This window comes from Mirounga angustirostris, unplaced genomic scaffold (assembly GCF_029215605.1).
Source record: "Mirounga angustirostris isolate CCGP_5_RB_7025 unplaced genomic scaffold, mMirAng1.0.hap1 SCAF_1, whole genome shotgun sequence".
In the NCBI taxonomy this organism is placed as follows: domain Eukaryota; kingdom Metazoa; phylum Chordata; class Mammalia; order Carnivora; family Phocidae; genus Mirounga; species Mirounga angustirostris.
In genome coordinates, this window is record NW_026991709.1 from 163,383,788 (window position 1) to 163,405,477 (window position 21,690).

Consider the following 21,690-nt stretch of genomic DNA (forward strand, 5'->3'; position numbering starts at 1 on the left):
AAACTTTCTGAGGAACCATCATACTGTTTTCCATGGTGGCTGCACCACTTCACATTCCCATCAACAGCGCAGGAGGATTCCAATTTCTCCACATCTTCGCCAACACTTGGTTTTCTGGGGTTTTTTGGTAGCAGCCATCCTACTGAGTGTGGTCTTGATTTGCATCTCCTTAATTATTTGTTGTTGTTTATACTGTCCTTCTCTTAGCAATGTTACTCCATTTTATAGATTATGAAACTTCAGTTCGGAGTGGCGAAAGGGACCCTGGTCACAGGCATTGTTCTTATGTCATCAAAGATAAAGATAAGCAATCATTTGAATATTGGTTGATCGTATCCTAAGGGCAGTAGAAGTGTGACGGAGGCTGGGGATGCATTCACAGTTCTGAGAATGGCCAGAGAAGTAAACAGCGTTAATACAACATGAGACGCGTCGTAAACGGGAAAGTATATGAAGCCAGTAAGGTATATTTGGGAAACTGAAAGGAGTGTAGGATAGTTGGAGCGTTGCATATAAGGAGCAGCTAGAAATGAGGCTAGAGAGGGAGGTTGGTGGGAGTTCTTAGTTGTAGATGACAGAATCTACTCAAGCTTATTTAAGCAGAAAACAAATGTTGAAAAGATTAGGTAGTTCACCTCTCTACGAGGGTCATAGAATGGCGCTGGGAGGCCATAGGACCAAAAACAATGCCCAAACCTCCCCACAGGACTTTCACCAAAGACACCACTGCCCACCCCACCCCCCTCTGGTATAGTCACCGAAGCTCACTGGCTGCCGTGACATGGACACCCAGACCTCCATAACTGCTGCCCTCTTCACTTATCCTGGTCTAAAAATGGATTCTCTGGAGTACCTGCTTCCTCACACAGCTCATACGTGAACAAATTCCCATGTGGCTGTGTCTGATGGACAGAGCCTAAGTGCCTCGGATGCAAGTTGGGAAAATGAGTTTTTCTGACTTCTGTCTTCAGTAGGCAGGACTCATAAGGGAGGGAACACTTCAGTCATAGGAAGGGGTTCAAAAGGTAGTGGGCATGTTCATACAAAAACTTGTACATGAATGTTCACAGGCATCTTTATTTGTGATAGCTCAAACGTGGAAATAGCCCAGATGTCCTTCAACAGGCCAATGGTTAAACAAACTGTGGTCCATCCATACCGCTGAGTAGCAATTACTCAGCAGTAAAAGGAATGGAAAGATTGATACACACAACAACTTGCATGGATCTCCAGGGACTTATGCTGAGGGAGAGAAGCCAATCCCAAAAGGTGGCATACTGTGTTATTCCATTTATAGAACATTTTTTTTAAAGATTTTATTTATTTGACAGAGAAAGACACAGCGAGAGAGGGAACACAAGCAGGGGGAGTGGGAGAGGGAGAAGCAGACTCCCTGCCGAGCAGGGAGCCCGATGCGGGACTCGATCCAGGGACTCCAGGATCATGACCTGAGCCAAAGGCAGTCGCTTAACCAACTGAGCCACCCAGGCGCCCTATTTATAGAACATTTTAAAATGACAAATTTTAGAAATGGTGACTAGCTTGGCGGTTGCCAGGGTCAGGGATGGGGGAGAGGGCACAGCAGGAAGGAGGTAAGTGTGGGTATAAAAGAGCAATGCAGAGGATCCTTGTGGTGATGGAAATATTCTGTGTCTTGACCGTGGAGGTGGATATGTGGATACCTACACATGATAAAATGGTAAAGAATTAAACACACACATATGCGTGCACATACACACACAAATGAATACAAGCAAAAACTGGGAACTGAATCAGATTGGTGGATTGTATCAATGTCAGTTTTCTGGTTATGATATTGTACTATAGTTTGCATTGGAGAAAACTAGACAAAGGGTACATGGGATCTCTATTATTTATTATAATTACATGTAAATCTACAGTTATCACTATAAAAATTTTTAAAAAACAGTGAAAAAACAGAAAACGCTAGGAACTTAAGACTTTAAGAACCATGGGGAACTATTGTGGGATTTTAAGCAGGAGTGACACATGTCTTCATTTAGCACCTATTTTCTGTCCAGTGGTAGGATAATGTTATCCTGGTTTCAGTTACAACTGTGACATTTTAATTTAAAATAAAATTTAAAAGATCTGTCTTTATTTTTAACCTGATGTGGTTTCCCAGAGTTTCCAAGAAGGCAATTTTAGGCCCGATATGCAAGCTCCGATTCCTTCTGCAACAGAAAGAATAAGGATTTGTTCTTTCATTCCTTCCTCAAGTATTTATTAAGCATCTGCTAGGCTCTGTGCCAGGCACATAGATTCAGCAATGAGTAAAAGACAGTCCTGCCTTTGAGGCACTGTGTTGTTAGATTCTCAGGGAGGGGGGAACGTGGCTCCAATAAGAAAGGGATTTATTAAAAGAAAGAAAGAAAAGAAAGAAAGAAAGAGAGGAAGAGAGAGAGAAAGAAGAGAGAAGAGAGGGAGAGAGGGAGGGGGAGAGAGAGAGAGAGAGCCACAGGGAGGGAGGAAGGGAGCGAGGGAGGGAGGGAGGGAGGAAGGAAGGAAAGAAAAGGGGAAGGGAAGAAAGGGATTTATTTGAATATCATGTAACCTAAAGCCAGGGGACAAAGGTCCAGAGATGGTGCAGTGGCCTCACAATGTCACCAACATCCCAGGCTCCTGCTATGTTTTTTTCTCTGCCATCCTTAGCATGGTCTCCCCAGCCTCAAGCTTACCCATGGTTGCAAGGTGGGCAATGCAGCTTGGCTCGTATAAGGAGGAAGGAGAGGAGAGCAGCAGAGTACCTGCCAGCTGAATCATCAAGCACCCCCAAAACCCATCAGCTTCTGTTTGCATCTCGTTGACCACTCCTGTCTTGCAAGGGAGCTGGGAAATCAGCATTCTCTTGCTGGGGCAGGGAGAACCTGGATAATGATTGGTAACTAGCGGTCTCAGTAACTAGTGAGAGACAATACAGTGTGATCAACCCCTGTATATGCAATAGAAATATGACACAGAGGCTGCAGAGCCACACATCCAGCCTTGAAGCAATCAGGGAAAGCTTCACAGAGGAAGAGACTTTTTGGAGAAATGCCCAGTAGAGGGAAATGCACTGCACGTACTAAGGCATAAGAGGGCCTGTCACGTTTAAGACAGAAAGTAAAGTCTGATGGTGCTGGAGCATAAAGTGTTTTCAGGAGTGTTCGGAGAGGAGGCTAGAAGAGTAGCCTGGGACCAGCACAGGAAGAGACTTGAATGCTGTGCTAAGGAAGTATGGACTTGGTCCTATCATGCAGGAGTTTTTAAACTTTAGCATGCTTCAGGATCATCCGAGGGGCTCAGTGAAACACAGAACACTGGTCCTTACCACCAGAGCTTCTGCTGGAGTATGTCTGGGATCAGGCCTGAGAATTTGCATTTGCATTTCTAATAAGTCCCTGTTGATCAGGGGACCCCATTTGGAGAACCATAGGTATAATGGATAGTTTCCAAGTAGGGGAATAATGTGATCATGTGTTTTTGAATGATCATCCACGAAATTAACCTGGAATGAATAATTTCCTGCAGAGTGCAAATGTCTCAGACACAGCAGCTTTCTAGGAGCACAGCCCTAAAAGGTAGGCAGCTTGCCCCTAGGGGCCTCGCCTTGCTCAGCACAGATGCCTTTTTTTTTTTTTTTAAAGATTTTATTTCTTTATTTGACAGAGAGAGACACAGCGAGAGAGGGAACACAAGCAGGGGGAGTGGGAGAGGGAGAAGCAGGCTTCCCACGGAGCAGGGAGCCTAATGCAGGGCTCGATCCCAGGACCCCAGGATCATGACCTGAGCCAAAGGCAGATGCTTAACGACTGAGCCACCCAGGTACTCCAGCACAGATGCTTTTAAAAACAAGATTTGAGGTGTTGAGGGGATCTGGGCTCCAGGTCTGTTTCTGGGACCAAATGGTTGTATGAACTGGGGCAACTATGTTAACCAATTTGAATGTCAATTAGGATACCTATAACAATAATGACTACCATTTATTATAGTTACACAATTATCTTGTTTAATACCACTGTCCTGAAAGATAGGTATTACTGTTCCATTCTACAGGTAAGAAAATTAAGGCTCAGATTACAACTTGCTCACCATTCCAAGACTCTTAAAGGATGGGGTTAGGATTCAAAACCAGAATTTTTTTCCTTTAACTCCAAAGTTTACACTCCTTTTTTTAAAGCTTATGCTCCTTAACTACATTGCCATGATTTCTGAAACTGAGGTTTACAAATGTAGTCTTAGGAATTTATGAGTTTTGTAGGAGAATTTTTAAAATTTAGTATTCTTGATGTTAACCTTTAAAAAATTGATACAAGCAAATATTGGGTTGTCTGGATGACTCTTCTAGCTGATTGAGCCCCTGCATCTGCATTTATGTTTGCAATGGCATTAGAGCTGAGTAGAACAATTTTAATGGTCCCAGCCCAAAGAGCCAAAGAACATTAGTAGTCTTCACTAGTGAATGGTGCACCCATGCAAAGTAAAGAGCAAATGACCTCAAGATCAGCTGTATGAATGAGTGTTCACTGAGGTTTGAATGGAAAAAAGAGGTTAGAAGAGTTAAGTCATCAAGTGGCCCATGGTAGTAGTAAAATGAAAACACACGAGCCCATATCAGTCAGTTTCACATTCCTATTATTAACAGCTATGTAATTTAATAAAGCAGCACCATCTGTCATATTAGGTCCATGCTGTTAATGTCAACATTGGTGATTTGGTGGCATTGCTTGTATTTACCTTGCTAAGGTGTTTGTGTTCGATAGCTGCTTAAGACCTAGGTACAAGCCTCTAAGGAGGTTATACATATTCAAGGTACACGGGAACAAGAACAATGTACATCAACTCTGGGAGTCCGGAATTTCTGTTCTTTGTTGGGGGTGTGCAAATTACTTAATGTTAAGCTAGGGCTCTGGGTTATAGTGAGCAGAAATGGTTGGTCTCTGGTAATATAAGCAGAAATGGAGTTTGTTGGATGGGGATTGGGTGGCTGAAAAACAGGTGGGAAGAGTAGAGAACCAAACTGGTCAGAGCTGGAGAGGGTGGTCAGGGCTTCCCCAGAACCATCTGGGGCAGAGGGGGAGCTATGACTGTCCCAGCACTGGATTCCCCACTTTGGCCCGGGCATTACCATTCCAGGACTCTTGATATTGCCATCACCAAGATCCTGGGCAGGAACATCCAGTTGGCTGAGCCTAGACCATTTGCCCACCTCCTGGCTCAGGGAGGGGTCATGGGGCGCCCTTCGGCTTCTGTAAACGTAGCCAATGAAGAATTTCTCCCAAATAGGAAGGACCTCTAGATGCTGGGGAGCCAAGACCTTGTTGATATCCACAGTTCACTTTCCTACAAAACAGAGAACATGGGACCAGTTCCGGGGATTGTCAGCATTAACTAAGACAACCTCATGAGCATCCACTGTAGAGCCCTGCCCACATGCTTGCAGACATTGCTGAGCACTGTCTGAGGAGTCCCACAGCAATGAAGAGCAGCTTCAAAAGGTCTAGACTCCACCGCTGGTTTTTCTGTTTCATGGCTCTTATCATAGTGGGCAGATCAAGAGGGAACCAGGCAAGGTAATTTAACAGGCCTGAGAAACTGTGTATCCCTTGAAAAAAGACTTTTTTATTTTTTCCCATTTAAACCAGCTTCTTCTAATGTTCTAAAAACCAGCTAATAAAAGGCCCCTGGCTCAGGTTCTGGAGTTGAGATTCAGAAAACAGAATATTTATCATTGCAGCATTTTAAGGTTCCCATCCTCCTGAGCTAATCACGCAAATGGTCTTGCTCCAAGTGTGAGGGGTGGGAAGCGTGTGCCTGGGTCTCTGATGGCGCTTGCTAAGAATGCTTCCCCTCCGAGCCAGCGGGCTTCACATGTGGCTGTAATTAACTGTGAAGAAAACCTGCGGCAAGAGGAAACTCTGTGCGTTCTGTGCTCCATGTTGTGAAACTGTTACCCTTTCTTATTTTGGTTGCAGATCCTCCACTTTGAAAGTGTTTCATTTTGGGAGCTGCACAGGAAGTTATTGATTGTGTGTTGCTTTCTTTGCAAAGATTTCTGCACCAGGAAATAGGTTTGTTTTTCTCCCTCCTTCTCCAGTTACATGAAAGTGTTGGGGAAAAAAAAATCTGTTTTGGCTACTGCATGGCCTGCCCACCCCCCACCTCTCTGACCTCATCCTCTACCACTCTTCCCCATCCCCACCTATTCCAGACACACTGGCCTCGTGGCTGATTTTGGAACATGCCAGGTACTGTTCTGCCTCTGGGCCTTTGCATTTGCTTTGCCCTGACCTGGCACATGCTTCCCCCATATAGGCACATAGACATATAGACACAAAATTGGCATAAGGAAATACTGGGTTATCTGGATAATGCTTCTAGCTGATTGAGCCCCTGCATCTGCGTTTATGTTTGCACAAACTCTCAAGTTCCTTCAGGTTTCTGCTCAAGTGTTCCTTATTATAGAAGTCTTCCTGCTTCTAGTAACTCCAGCGCCTGACTTCCCTGGTATTTTCTCATTAACCCCACCCTGTTGTTCTCTAGGGCAGCTAACACACGGTATACTTCTTTATTTATCATCTTCTCCTCCTAAAATGGCATCTTCACAGGGCGGAGACTATTTACTAACCACTAGTGGCCAGCACATAGTAGACACTCAATAAATTATGTGTTGAATGAGTGAATGCATGTAATAGTAACAGTTATCATTTCTTGCATTAGAGAATTACAAACATTATCTCTAAAGAGGAGTAAAGTTATGCTGATGCAGTTAATGCATTGAAGGTCAAGGGTAATGAGGGGCCCATACCTGTATGAGGAGGGTTGGGATCAGAAGCCCTGGGTAAAGGGAAATGCAACATTTAAATCTCCAGTCTTGACCCTTCCTTTGTGGTCCTGACTTATAACCAACTGCCTTTTCAACATTTCCTTTTGGATGTGTCATAGGCAGCTCATACTACATGTGGCCAAAATGGGTCTTTTGATATCTCCTGCCTCTAGTATAAACCTACTCCTCATCCAACTTCCCATTTCAGTTAATGACCACCTTCTACCTTTGCTCAGGCCAAAAGCCAAGGCATTCTGGGGGCCTCACTTTCTTTCAACCCCTATGTGCAATCCACCAGAAAATGTGCCAACTCTACCATGACAGAAATGGCCAGTTGGACACTAAGGATCTGAGTTCCCTTCCCATAGCGTAGAACTGTTGCCCGGAAGTGGCTGCCCACACAGGGACTGCCTTTCTTAGCTTCCCATCATTCAGGTGAGGCCATGTGACTGGTTATCACCAATGGGATTAAGGGGAAGTGATCTGTGCTTAGGCCCGTGAAGAAACATGTGTGCCCTCTCCATGTTCTCTTTCTCCATCTGCTGGATGAAGAAGATCCTGCAAAGGATTCTGAGGTCCTAGGGCTGGCAGAGCCACAAGACTGAGGGATCCTGGGTTCCTGAGTCAGCACTTGCCGGACAGCCACTGGCTCTTCTAGAACACCTGTTTGGACTTTATGTGAAAAGCCACCAAGCTTTTGGGGTCAACTCTTGCAGTAACTGACATTGCCTGATACATCTACCACCAAAACACAGCTCAAATTTGTTCACCTGGCTTCCTTCACCTCTTGTTTTGAACTGCCATCCTCTCTCATATGAAAGACTATGAAAATCTCCTGCCTTATCTCCTTGCCTCTATCTCCCTGCCAGCTACAGATCGGGTGTTTGCCCCCTGTAGATTCATATGCTGAAGCCCGGTCCCCATGTGATGGTGTTAGGAGGTGGGGGCCTTTGGAAGGTGATCAGGTCACGAGAGTGGAGCCCTCCTGAATGAGTCTAGTGCCCTTATACAAGACCTAGAGAGCCCCTCTGCCCCTTCCACCATGTAAGAACACAGCAAAAAATGCCCGCCTAAGAACCAGGAAGTTGGCTCTCACCAGACACCGAATATATACAGGACACCTTGATCTCGGACTTCCCAGCTTTCAGAACTGAGAGAAATAAATGTTTGTTGTTTAAGCTCCCCCATCCATGATATTTTTGTTATACAACCCAAACGGACTAAGACATCCCCACAGCCTATTCTCCACACAGCCATTATAGAGGTCTTTTAAGAACTCAAACCTGTGTTACCTCCTTCCCTAAACCCCCTCAAATGGCTTCCTTTTACACGCAGAATAAAGTCTGAACTCCTCGCTATAGCCTGCCTGTTTCCCCAACTGTATCTCAAATGTCTCTCCCCCTCACTGATTATGTATGGTCCAGTCACCCTGGCCTTCACACGGTTCTTCAAACATGGCAGACCTGCTCCTGTCCCAGAGACTTCGCACTTGCTATTTTTCCTGTCTGGAAATCCTTCCCCCAGATTGTGGCATGACTGGTTCCTCGTTACCATTCAGTTCTCAACCCAAATGTCACCTCCTCACAGAAGCCCTCCCTGATCATGCTGTCAGACTGAGGCCATTCTGTGGCCACCACCAGTCATTCTCTATTTCATGTCCCTGTTGTATTTTTTCATTGCTCTTACTACTATCTTTAACTCTTTTAAGGTAACTTATGTGACTTAAATTATGTTTCCTGGCTAATTGTCTCTCTTCCCACCTCCTCCCCAACACCTCCCCATTAGAGTATAAGCTCCTTCAGGGCAGGACCTTGTCTGTTTTATTGATAGCCCCAGCTTCAACATCTAGAAATGTAAATGGCAAACAGAAAGTGCTCTAGACAATAGGAAGGCAGGGAGGGAAGGAGGATGGGAAGTCAGAAGGAAGGAGGGAGGGAGGAATAATTGCCCTAATTAGATCAAGACCCCTCACAGTGCAACCCCAGGGTCCACACCAAGTTCCTGGAGATGGGGGAGGAGTGGGATGGGGAAAAACAGATGGAAGGCAGGCTGAGAAGCACTATGGCTTCTGAAGCAGCCTCAAGGGTATAGAAATGACATTACCTACCACCCTAAGGCATCAGCTTACTGTTCTCCGCAAAGCTCCCACTCTGGAAGGGAAAAAAACACCCTTTTCCTTCTTTTTTCCTTTCTGTGCAGAAACCTCATCTATTTTGGACCCAAACCCATTTCCCCTACTGCCAATAAGCACTGGGAAGATTATGGGGCCTCCTCATATATGTAATTCAGAAGCATATTAAACTGTAAACATAGTATAATGAAGACATGGTTGCCCAAGATGAGTATTTATTTATTTATATGTATCAAGTTCTTTCAAAAATAGGTTTGTACATTGTGGTGCTCTAAATCCAAACACAGTCTGCTTATTGGGGATGTCAGCATTATATATGGTAGGAGCACATTAGACTTTGAACTGGAGCCACTTTTATTGAATATGCAACTGTTCTAATGTATACGAAAATATTTTTTAAAAATATACAAACTAATATGAATTCATCAGTTTAAGTAGGGTTGACTTGGATTTTAGAGCTGTCTTAAGTAATCAACTGTAGGGTCAAACAGATGAATGATGAAGTGGAAAAAACAGCCATTAAATAATTTTACTATTTTTTAAAGTACTTAATGCTTAAAAAAAACCTGAATCTTTTTTTTTCCAGTTAGGGCTTTTTTCTTTCTTTTTTTTCTCCAGTTTTATTGTGGTGTAATTGACACACAACACTGGATACTATAATGTCTTGACTTACACATATTGTGAAATGATTGTGAAATGATCACCACAATGTTTAGTATTTGTTTGACCAGACCTTTCTACGTAGGAATCATCCCCAATGTATAGGAGAGAAGATAGACGGGTGGGCAGTGTCCAAGCTTGTGTGCAATGTCACGCAGCTGGAAAATGGTGGGACTGGGGTTTGAACTCTGGTCTGGCTGATGCCAACGTCTCAGCAATTCTCATGTGCCAAGTGTTTCCCCATCCTTTGACAAACGATGTCAAAAATGATGTTAGAACCTCAGTAAATTCCAACTCCATATGGTAGCCCACAGGGGATGGGCCACCAAAAGGAGACATTTCCCTTCAGAGTTGAAGTGTTGGTCTAGAACAGTTGGTTTAACGGTTTACTTAGAAATTCTCAACAGGGTCTTTTCTGGGTAAACAGTGATATGATTGAAAGATCGAATCAGGATCCGGACAGCTGGTTTGAATCCTGGCTCTGCAGTATTAAAGGCAAAGCTTTTACCCTCTCTGAGCCCCCATTATTTCATCCATAGAATAGGGTTGCTAATGTCTTCCTCACAAGATTAAGTTACATTAAATGCGAAGGCTCAGCAGAGTGCCTTGCACATAGTTGGCACCCAGGAATGTTGATCTTCTTTCTTCCTTGTTTACTTTCTTCTTGCCTATATATAGCACATGCTTGTGAGAGCTGAATGCAAAGCAAGAAATTGGAGCCAAGAGAGATGTGGCAATCTTGGTTTGAAGAATTTCTTTCCTAGGTGGTGTTGTCCTCTGATTTCACACTCAGAGGAAAAACACATGCTCATTTCTGGTAAGTTCCCTGGCTCAAACCATTCTCTGTCTCAGAGTTAGCTAGTTACTCTCGATGCCCTTGAATCCAGCATCTGCAACATTCTTTTCTCTGGAAGATGGCTCCTATTGTCTCCTGCCCCAGCCCACTGGTTTGTCTTTTTTTTTTTTTTTTTTTTTTAAGATTTTATTTATTTATTTGAGAGAGAGAGAACGAGAGAGAGCACATGAGAAGGGGGAAGGTCAGAGGGAGAAGCAGACTCCCCGCTGAGCAGGGAGCCCGATGCGGGACTCGATCCCGGGACTCCAGGATCATGACCTGACCCGAAGGCAGTCGCTTAACCAACTGAGCCACCCAGGCGCCCTCACTGGTTTGTCTTTAAGAAAGACGGCAAGCATCTATTGCCAAGATGAATTGTTCTTATGGTATTTGAAGGAAAATTCCTTGTGTGAGGATGAATCCAATCTTTGGATCAGTTAGATAGGTATCACTCAGAGATCTGAGGTCTGAGCAATTGTTCTGGCCATAAATCTAGTCTTGCTTAAGAGCATTCATTCAGAACCATGCTGTGAAAAGAGCTGACATTCAGAAAAATACTTACCACTGACTCCTTGACAGGTTTCAAATGGTACTGCTCCAAACCTTGGAATATCACCTTCATTGAATTCCACAGACAATTTGAGGCTTGGGTTACTACTACTCAAAATGGTCCTATCACTGGACTCCATCCAATTGGGTGAAGGGTAAAATTCGTGTTGGGTCATGGTGGAGGTGAGGCTCATTTGTGGACTCTGAGATGGTTGCAAGGAAAGAAAGGGAATTAATTGACTGCTTACCTTGTGCCTGGCACTGTTAGATGCTTTCATACACATCTGCCTAGAAATTCGGCAAATGTGTTAACCACTCATAGCCCTATTATTTACCACATTCCGAAATGTGAGCAGTAGAGGACTTACTTAGCAGGCCAGGTCTGGGTTTGAATTCTGACTGCCTGCAATAGAATGATAGCTCAGTGAGAGCAATGTTTGTTTGCTGCTGTGTCCCCAGTGCCTATGAAAGTCCCCTGCACATAGTAGGACCCTAATCCTTATTTGCAGAGTTGGGCTGCTTAGCCTCTTTAAAACTTCTGTTTCCTCAACAATAAAAGTAGGAAAAATAAAACCTGTATCATGGGATTTTTTAATTACACTTTTTATTTTGAGATAATTATAGATTTGCATGCAATTATAAGAAATAATATAGAGAGATCCTATGTATCCTTTCCCCATGTGGTAACATCTTGTGAAACTACAATATAATATCACAACCAGATTACTGACATTGAAAACAAAAAAGAAAGAAAGAATATTGACATTGATCAATCCATTGATCTTGTAGGATTTCCCTTCTAGGATTTTTATGTGGATGAAAAGCAATTATACGGGCATAATGTGCAGCACAGTACATGCGTATTGTAAGCATTTAAAAATGGTAGTTAATATCCTCCTAGGAGACAATATGGTGTAGACCAGTGGTTCTCAAAGGGTAATGTGCTTATGAATCATCTGGGGAACTTGTTGAAATGCCAATTCTAATTCAGTAGGCCTGGGTTGGGCCTAAGAGTCTGCATTACTAGCAAGCTCCCAGGGGATGTCTGATGTGGAGTGACAGGCTAAGCATGTGGACTCCAGAATTAGACTGCGAGGTTCAATTCTAGTTGCACGGTTATTACCTTTAAGACCTTGGACAAGTTATTTAACATCTCTGTGCTTCGGTTTCTTCATTCGCTTAAATAATGGGGATATTTACAGTCCCTACCTCATAGGGCTGTTGTGAGCCTTAAACTAGATAATTGTTTTAAAGCACTTAGAACAGTGTCCAGACCATAGTAAGTGCTTATTAAATGTTAGGTATCATTATTACTTTAGATAATTTCTTATTCTGTATTCTTGCAGTGAAATAAGATCATTTTAGTTCTTCCACTGGTTACTTTGGCCTCTGGAAAAGTAGAAGTTCACCTGTTCCCACTCAATGAGAAAAGAGAAGTTATAGCTAGAAGGAATTTTTAGAGCTCCTCTAATCAGAAATGGCAAATACCAGTACATCAGTTCCTATACCCTGCCCTCAGCAGACATTACTAATCAATCCTGACACTTCTTTTTTCATTGAACCTCAGTTGTGGCTTCAGAGCCCTTCTCAAGAGAGGACTCCAGACAGAGCTGATGCTCAAGATGACACCTGTTTGCCAAACCTGATCTGATCTAAGCTCTTTACAGGTGTGGAGACTTAGACCCATAGGTGTAAAATGATTTTCATGGGCTCACACTGTCATCTAGAGAACACACATCTTCTGAATGAGAACCCATATCTTCTGTCTCCTCAGTGCTCTTTGTGGAACAATTTGGTGTGAAGAGAAGAATAGAGCAGAATAAATTCCTGTGAGCACATTACAAGCAAAGGGCCATGGGGTAGAAAAGAACATTCTTCCTCAGCAGGTTAATGCACTGAGAAGATTAATGAGTCTCTATGTACTATGAGCATTTTAGTTTGGCAACCATCTTGGTGTTTCCCCAATTTCCCTCTTGGAAGTATGACATGAGAGGACATATTGGAAAATAAACTACTTGTTGGGAATTTGATGTGGGAAAAAACCCTCTTTTTACAATACTGAGTCATTGGAGAGCCTTAACAAATTGTAAGGAGCAAATGGAAAAGCAAAGGACTTATTCTCACCTGACTGAACTCCTGAGGGCCTTTCCAAGTGTTGCATTGGTCAGAATCTTGGTGCCTCCCCACCTTCACTTGCTGACAGCTGTGTTATATATCCTGTAGTTCCCACTCTCCCTTGTCCTATCCTTCCTCCTCGCTGGACTGTGCCTGATGTCACAGGCCCTCACAGACCCTCACGGACACTCCACTTCAAGGTAGATCAGATTGATGCCATTTCTATGGATGAGTAGAAAGAGAAGAATCAGGTTGTCTCTATGAACAATTTGAACTATGAAGATAAAAAGGGATTCCATTACCAGGGGAGCAAAATTCAAAAGGAGCAGTAGGGACAAAGTAGGAGCCGAAGTGACCAGGAAGCTCCTTGGTGGAGGGATGAGAAGGAATTAAACAGGGGAGGGGCACAGAGAAACAGAGAGAGGACTGGCCAATAACACTGTGGCCTGTGGAGGAGGCAGGATAATAGTCCACAGAGTCTCTTTTCGGTCCTTGGCATTTTCTTTTCCTTTTAATTTTTTAATGTTTTAATATAAAAATTTCAAACACAGGCAAGAGTAGACAGAACAGTATGAAAAACCGCCTATACCCATCACTTGGCTTCAACCATGATCAATTCAGGGCAAATTTTGTTTTTTTTTCAACCTCCGCTCACCTACCTCCTAGATTATTTTCATTCTTTAAAAAAAAAAAAAATTTCTGGGGGCACCTGGGTGGCTCAGTTGGTTAAGCGTTTGACTGTTGATTTTGGCTCAGGTCATGATCTCAGGGTCGTGAGATAGAGCCCTGCTTTGGGCTCTGTACTCAGTGGGGAGTCTGTTTGAGGATTCTCTCCCTCTCCCTCTGCCCCCCCCATCCTGCTCACACTCCCTCCCTCTCTCTCTAAAATAAATAAATAAATCTTACAAAAAAATTTTTGCAGGCGCCTGCCTGGTTCAGTCGGTAGAGCATGCGATTTTTGGTCTCAGGGTCCTGAGTTCAAGCCCCACATTGGGTATGGAGTTTACTTAAAAAATAAATAAATTTCTGGTGCATTTATAAAATCCTTGGTTTGCAGCACATTCTCATTATGGTCCATGTACAAACTATCTTTGTTTTTTCAGTTAGCTACTTCAGCAGTTTTGTTTTGTTTTGTTTTTGTTTTTAGAAAGTTGCCCAATTTGTTTTTTTTAAATTATGCTAAAATACACATAACATAAAATTTACTATTTTAACTATTTTTAAGTGTGGGTTCAGTGGCATTCACACTGTTGTGCAACCATCATTTAAGTGGCTATTTTTAATAGTGAACCTGTGAATCCACCACGCAAAGGTAAGGAGCTTGCCGATAGCCTCCATCTAACCAATGGCCTCTCCCACCCATCCAATGCAGTCCCTTCCCTAGGTAATTACCATTCTGAATCCTCTGGTCATCATCCCCTTATTTCTTTTGTATTAGTGTTATTGCAGGTGTATGTACTCCTACAATTCTTTTTCATTTTATTTGCAAACATTACAAATAGGATATTATGCTGTATGTAATCTTTTGGGACTTACTTTTTTCACCTAATATTGTCAAGACTCATCCCTATTGGGGCGCCTGGGTGGCACGGTCCGTTGAGCCACAGACTTGGCTCAGGTCCTGATCTCAGGGTTGTGAGATCTGCTCAGCATGGAGTCTGCTTGAGATTCTCTCTCCCTCTCCCTCTACCCCTCCCACTCGTGCTTTCTCTCTCTTTCAGATAAATAAATAAATCTTTTTTTTTTAAAAAAAGATTCACCCCTATTGTTACATGTTAGCATAAGTCGTTTGTTTAGGCTGCTAATATCCCATTATGTGAATAGTCTATGTACCTGACATGTTCCACTTCCGGTCCACCTACATCTTGAAGACACACCCCCCTTTTCTTAGGATAACTTGAGTGTGTCTTTCTTCTGCACAACTAAAACAGCCAGGCTAAAACAACCATGCTTAGATGTTGCCAGAGCGAAGTCACACTAATGCTGATGTAAGGGAAGCAGTGAGATTAATTCTTGGAAAGGTCGAAGACTGGTCACATCCATGAGAAAAGGCCCTCTGTCCCCATGATTTATCTGCAGAGTAGGGTTTGCACTGAGCAGTGATGGAAATTAAAGAGGCAGCTTTAGGACCTCCACACTGACCCCAAATGGAAATCATTTAGCAGCATACAAATGGCAGAATTGTCATAAAAATAAAATGAGATAATGATATGTGGGGACACTTTATAAACCCCAAAGCCATTTTATAAATGTGTACTAGTATTATTATTGCTATCATTATTCATTTGCATTATCTGGGCAAATTATTTTCCCATCCCCCCGTGTTAAAGTGGGTGTCTGTTTATAAGGTGCCACAGCAGGACTGGATTTAAGGCAGGAAGAGAAAGGAGGAAGATGTGAGTATTCATCCAATATTCTGCCTAATCCTCGGTCCCTGCAGTGGATCTTCAAGGTAAGAATTATCTGTTTTACAGATGAGAACACTGAGCTTGATGACATGCCCAAAATCCTGTAACAAACACAGATAGACTTTGGATTCAAATCCAGGTCTGTCCAAACCCAAAGCCCTTTTTCTGTCTTGCCACACTTCCTGAAATCTGCCCATGCAGTCCTCATTCTTTCCCCATGCCCTGCCCTAACTTGGCAGGATGAAAACCTCTTCTTTATGATCTTTTCATGGTGGGTTTTTTTTTTTGTTTTTTGTTTTTTTTCCTCCTAGTCTGAGACTACTGATGAACTAACATGGAGTCTAAGTAAAAATATCTTTGGGAAGACTGGGAGCCTTCCCGGCTTTAATCTGTGAATTTTAATCCGGGGAGTGGGAAACCAGGGGTTGACTTGTCACTTGGGTTCCCATTTACAGTGATCCTGTGTGGTCTGGAGGAGTGTATTTTACAAGGGGCCATAAGACCCATGCTCTGATGCAGGCAACACCTCTACCTGCTTTAGGTAAAACATCTAATCTGGCTGTAAAATAGAACTATTAATACCTGTCCTGCTACCCAACAGGGGCTAAGATCAAATGAGGTAATATGCTGTGACTTGATATGATCAGATGAGGTAATAGATGGGAAAACAGTTTGAAAACTGCAAAGCATCCCCTTCCCCTCCCCCCAGCATTAATGTAAGCTGGTATTTCTTTTCATTGTTATCATTGCCTCTCAGCAGAGTCTTCTCCCAGGGAAAGCCCTATAGTAGGAGCTCCTAATAACGACCGAAGTTTGAGAACAGTCAGAAGGCGAGCAACATGAAGCCATTTAAAGCAAACCAGAGGAAGTCCAGTCTCTGACTATTTATTTTATGAAGTTAGCGGCTGGATATGTTAAGCAAATGTTTTCTTAATTGTGGCAGTACGAGAAAACAATGGGGCAAGGGCTGCCGGAGACTGGAGTATCAGGCCTCCACCCCTCTTACCACCCCTCCCCAAATCTCTAGAGAATGACAGGAAAAAATTAAAGACAGGGCTTTTCTTTTCGTAGTCACATGTCTACGCTGCTGCTGTAATAAGAACCTGCACCAATTAGAAATGTTTCACCTCCTCCCCTCTGCCCCTCCCCGGGCACATTTCAGAGCAGCCCGGGTTGTGGACTCCTGGAGTTTGCCAAGCACAGCAAACACTGCTGTATGAGCGGCTGGAGGGGGCTCTTTCCACTCCGACCTCCCTCCCTTCCTCCTCTGCTCCCTCCCTTCCACACTGTTTTCATTTACTAGGACTTCCTCCTTCGGGCGAGGGAGGGGGAGGAAAGACGCTGAAGGGCGCCTGGGGCGTGAGTGTGCGTGTGTGAAGTGGAGTGAGTGGTGGCGTGTAAAATGCTGTAATGGGAGGAAACCGAGCCGCGTCTGAGTGCCCCGGACTGCAGCGGCCGTTCTGATCGCAGTGGCACCTGAGCACACACTTCCCCGAGCAAGTGCGACCTGTACCTGCAGGTACGTGTGGCCGCCGGCCCGTCTGGTTAGTTTGGCTTGGGGGTGTGGGTAACGAGAAAGTGAGGCAGCGGTCCAGGTCGGCGCCCGGGGGAGCGGGGAGAGCGGGGTGTGCGGGAGGCTCCCGCGTGCACTGAGGTCCCGCGCGTGAGCCGGGTGTGAGCGCCGGGCGCCGGAGGGGCTGTACGCCCTTGCAGGGGCTGCTTCTCGAAAAGAGGACGTGTGCGGGTCTGAAGCCGAGGGCGGCGTAGGGGCTGCAGGTCGTGCCCAAAGGCTCTGGCACTTGCTGGCTGCGCGTGGCGGTGAAGGGGCAGCGGGTCCAGTGGGTGCGGAGTACCGCTCGACCGTGGACGCCGGTGTCACGTGGGCCGTGTCCACCGGGTGCGTGGGCCCACTGTGTGCGTGTGAGGAACGCGCCAGGCCCACAGCAGCGGGCACCTGGGCGCGCACGAAAGGTTCGCTTGTGCGTGTGCGCTGAAGGTGTGTTCCCACCGGCTGGGCCTTGGGGGGCATAGATATGTGTGAGATGCCGGGTCCTCGAGCCCTCGGGGACTGGCGCCTCCCCCGGGGGCCCAGAGCGGCTCCAGCCCCGCAGCGGCCGTTACCCGCCCGAGCGCGTCGGCCCGCTGGGTAGGTGGGAGCCGCCGCCGCGGGGCGTGCGGCGGGCGGGGGAGGGGAAACAAGCCTCTCCTCCGCGCGCGAGGCCCCGCCCCCGCCTCCCTGCCCGCTCACCTGGGCTCGGCCGCCCACCTGCTCGGTGGGAGGGGCGTGTCCGGGGGCGTGTCCTGGCGGGCCAGGCGGAGCCCGGCAGAGCCCGGCTGAGGGCGGGCGGCGCCTCATTCCAAGGATTCCTCGCGCTTCCGCGCTCGCGTCCGCCGCGGAGCCGGCTCGGCGCGCGCCGCCCGCGTGTGCGTGTGGGTGTGCGGAGGGGGCGTCAGTGCGGGAGCGCGGGCGCGAGCGCGCCTGTGCGTCGGCGCGCCCCCGGAGTGCGCCCCGCGCGCTCGGCGGCCCCGCCTCCACCCCCGCCCCCGTCCCCCACGGGGCCCGGCCGGCCCGAGGCGGGCGAGCCCAGAGCCGCCCGGCGGTGAGTGCGGGAGAACCGGGCCCGTGAGGGCTGGCCTGCGGGGGAAGTCCGGGTGGGCTGACTCGGAGCAGGACTGAGGGCGTCCTCCTGGAGGGAGGAGGCGGCTGGTTCTCGCGGGGCAACTTGAGGCTCCCAGCGGGAGCCGAAGCTTCAGGGCTTTCGAAGGGAGGTCCGGCTCCTGGCGGGGCGGGGGGGGGGGTCCCACGAGGAAGGCGTCCTGGGAGTGCACGGCACGGGGCCGGGGAGGGGGCCCGGCGCGCCTTGTAGACCGTTGGTCCTGGCCAGCGGCAAAGGAGGGCTGGGTTCAGGACTGCGGGAAGGGGCTGAGGACGGGCAGCTGGGACGGGTCTTTCTTTTCTCTTCATATAGTCCCTGCCCCTCCCCAAAACAAAACGGCACACTCTTCAGCACCGAGTGCAGGCCTCGCCGAAACGCAAAGGTCTTTTCCTTTTTTTTTTTTTTTTTGCTTTGCTTAAAGTTTCCTTTGATTCCTGACACTGAGACAGTGAAATGTCTTAGGTTAGGATGACAGTACTTGCTTGGGCTATTAACTTAGTCTTTATGCACTTTCCTGGCATATATTCGTGTATTTAAGCTAGATGATTAAAAAAATCGGTTTCACTTTGATCATTGGTGCTGTATGTTTGCTGGTTCTATTTCCTTCTCTGTGGTTAATAAGAACCAGCAGCCCGGGAGCTGGCGGTGGAGACGGCTCTTCTAGTTTTTATCGCCCCTGGTTGCTCCCTCTGTTTGAAAGGTACTGTCTTCCAGTTTGTAGATTTTGCAAATCTTTTTCTAAATCCAAGCCTACCTTGACGAGAATGAAGGCTTGCATTTCTTTCCTCTGAACATTCAAAGACAAAAACCAAGAAAAGATAGTTTTCCTATTGGTATTTGAAGGTCAGTTTTGCATACCATTTTAGCATACCAAACTTTAACTCTTTGCTCTAGTCCACTAACTTGTAATGCTCATTGTTTCCTCCTTGCCGCGCATGACTGTGAGGGGTAGCGTGGGTAGCTGAAAGAGAGCTTTGGGGTCAGTGCCTTAAGGCTGTACCGATGACACACGATCTTGGAACAAGTTATTTATCATCTCTAAATCTCAATGCCTTAATTTTAAATAATGCGTTTAGAAATACTTTCTTCAGAAATTTGTTGTCTTACACTCAAGACACAATTTTGCGTTGGTTGATTGGTTGGGTTTTTTTTTCCTTCTGTGTGTTTCCTGTTGCATCTGGCTGAAAATCATCTCCCCACGGTAGAAATGATGTAAACCCCTCAAATTGTTATTTAATTTTCATGCAACTTTAATCCCAGGCTGATTTCCCCTGCCACTGTTTTTGTCACACTTTGGGGCAGCTTGCTTTTGCTTTCCATTTGGAAGGGAGTGCAAACTAATTTTTAGGTTGACCCAACAAAATACAATTAAGAAGATAATTCTGCTATAAATAACCATGGACTACATTCCAAAACTGTGAATGTTGTAGTAAAAACAGCTCTGGCTTATTTCTGGAGACTTGACTTTAAGTCCAATCTCTGTCACCTACTAAATTGGTGACCAGAAGAAGTTACTTCTACTTAACCTTTGTATTTGATTTTCCTCTATAAGAAGGTAATTGTATCTGTTCCCAATACATCATAGAAGTTCAGGAATTACAAGGAATAATGTTTTCCGAAAAGTAGTTTGCATTATGTTATTATAAAGGTCTTTGAAGATTTGAGGGAGCTTCTTAATGGCAGTCATCGCCACTTCCCCCAACTGATTTAGAACTGTGAGTTCACCTGAAGACTTTTAACACTTCTTACAGACACCATCATTATGAAACCAAACTTTCACTTTCAGATGTTCTGTTTGACAAGAGTGCTGTAAGGGGAAATTCCTCTTACCTGCTTATGGAGCCTTGTTCCTGACCTTTCCTGGCTGCCAAAACAAATCCCAAGGAAGATTTTACTTTGTGTCTTTCCTCAGTATCTTTCCTGGGTAGTTTTGCTGTGCAGGTTCTAGTTTGCCTTAGAAGAATGAAAAATAAAATAACCATCATAAAAGTTGCTTTGCAACTTTGATTATGACTTCCTAAAATAATACGAGTTGTAAATTCAGGAAGTAAAAGTCACATACATTGGGAAAATTTTAATGTAACTAAAATTATGACGCTGTAGTGATCTTAAGATACCAACTCTGGTTTTGGCCTGTGTTAGATAAGCTATTGCAGAACCTGGTGAGAGAGAAGGTTCTTGCTTGCTAAGTTTGTGCATAACCGAAGCTCATTTGTGATTGTTTTAGGGAGCCCATCTAAAGGTAATGAAGTCGATATGTGAGAGCCTAATAGAGAAAAGGGAATGCTGCCAACGGTCTGTAGCAATTTAGAATCTGACCACATTGAAACAACTACAGCAACAACAACTGCTTAGAAATTGGACTGCCAATGGGACGCCTGGGTGGCTCAGTCAGATTAGCATCTGCCTTCGGCTTGGGTCATGATCTTACGGTCCGGGAATCGAGTCCCGCATCAGGCTCCTTACGGGGAGCCTGCTTCTCCCTCTGCCTGCTGCTCCCCCTGCTTGTGCTCTAGTGCTCTCTCTGACAAATAAATAAGTAAAATTAAAAAAAAGAAAGAAAGAAAGAAAAATTGGGCTGCCAGATCTTGAGAGTATGATCTGTCAAGGTAAGAAAGGCAGGCAGGAGCATAAGTGGGAGGTGCTGAAACCAGAAAAATTCTTGCTACCTGGGACGCAGTATGACAACTCCTTTGCAAAGGAGGAGAACCTTGTAGAATGCATTGTGTCTCATGCCTCAGGTCTGATAACCAGATACAGTCCATTCTCGGATTTCTTCATCTACTTACTAAAATTTATTTGGACGCCTGAATCTGAACTTGCAGGACTTTCTCCGTCATCCCTGCACATGCACAGAGTGGTGAAAAACCTGAGTCTTCCCAGGTGAGGTCAGGCAAGTCAAGACTCTGACTTCTTGTTTCAGCTCTCACACTGTACTCCTACTTCTGGTCTATTTAGTGCCACATTTTTCTCATTTGGGGGCTTTTTGTTGTTTTTGGTGTTTATACTGGCCCCCCAGCATAGTGTTCCCAAGAGCAAGGAGGCTGTGATGTGCCTTTCAGAAAAAATACGAGGAGAAAATATGTGCTTTAGATAAGTTTCATTCAGGCATGAATTATAGTGCTGTTGGCCATGAACTCAATGTGAGTGAATCAGTAATAGATATCACATAAGGTGTCTTTAAACAGAAACACCTAAAACAAGGCTATGTATTGATCAGTTGACAAAAATGCAACCAGTGGCTCAAAGGAACCTAACCGTGTGCTTTTCCTAGGAGCAATGGTTCAGTGTTCGTTAACGCAGTGTTCTTGGAGACTTTAGAGAGCATGACAGCTGTGAATAATGAGAATTGAGCATATTTACTGATGCTGATAACTAGAGTGCTTCTTAATGGTATAATGTGTCATGGGTTAGAAGGCTTTATCTAGGCTTTAATAGGCTGAGTTGAGATTTTGGAACAATGGACAGTTAGACTTAAGTATTATGGGAAGTTTGCCACCTTGGACTTT

General features: G+C 45.2%; 2 protein-coding genes and 1 long non-coding RNA gene across 9 annotated transcripts in view; 2 read left to right on the forward strand and 1 right to left on the reverse strand.

Moving 5' to 3' along the window:
• TAMM41 (TAM41 mitochondrial translocator assembly and maintenance homolog) overlaps positions 1 to 9,148 on the forward strand; it is an 88,116-nt gene extending 78,968 nt beyond the window's left edge. For 2 of the 3 annotated variants that reach the window (XM_064592262.1, XM_064592251.1), the window contains one exon: positions 5,976 to 6,107. The gene's annotated coding sequence lies outside the window, so the exon portion shown is untranslated. Of the gene's footprint in view, positions 1 to 5,975; positions 6,108 to 9,025 lie in introns of those variants that run through there. The other variant, XM_045861822.3, reaches the window with a different exon arrangement.
• VGLL4 (vestigial like family member 4) overlaps positions 1 to 21,690 on the forward strand; it is a 194,499-nt gene that overhangs the window by 22,298 nt on the left and 150,511 nt on the right. The window contains exons 1-2 of one of the 5 annotated variants that reach the window (XM_064592227.1): positions 10,400 to 10,434; positions 15,465 to 15,568. The exons of 2 other annotated variants lie outside the window; for them this stretch is intronic. The gene's annotated coding sequence lies outside the window, so the exon portion shown is untranslated. Of the gene's footprint in view, positions 1 to 10,399; positions 10,435 to 15,464; positions 15,569 to 16,560; positions 17,044 to 17,985; positions 18,125 to 21,690 lie in introns of those variants that run through there. 2 more of the 5 variants (XM_054504599.2, XM_045861836.3) reach the window with 2 other exon arrangements.
• On the reverse strand, positions 2,453 to 17,941 carry LOC129045405 (uncharacterized). The gene is made up of 4 exons (XR_008505106.2): positions 17,773 to 17,941; positions 13,126 to 13,338; positions 11,015 to 11,204; positions 2,453 to 5,343 (listed from the first exon to the last, which is right to left on the reverse strand). It is a non-coding gene; the product is annotated as an uncharacterized LOC129045405 (long non-coding RNA).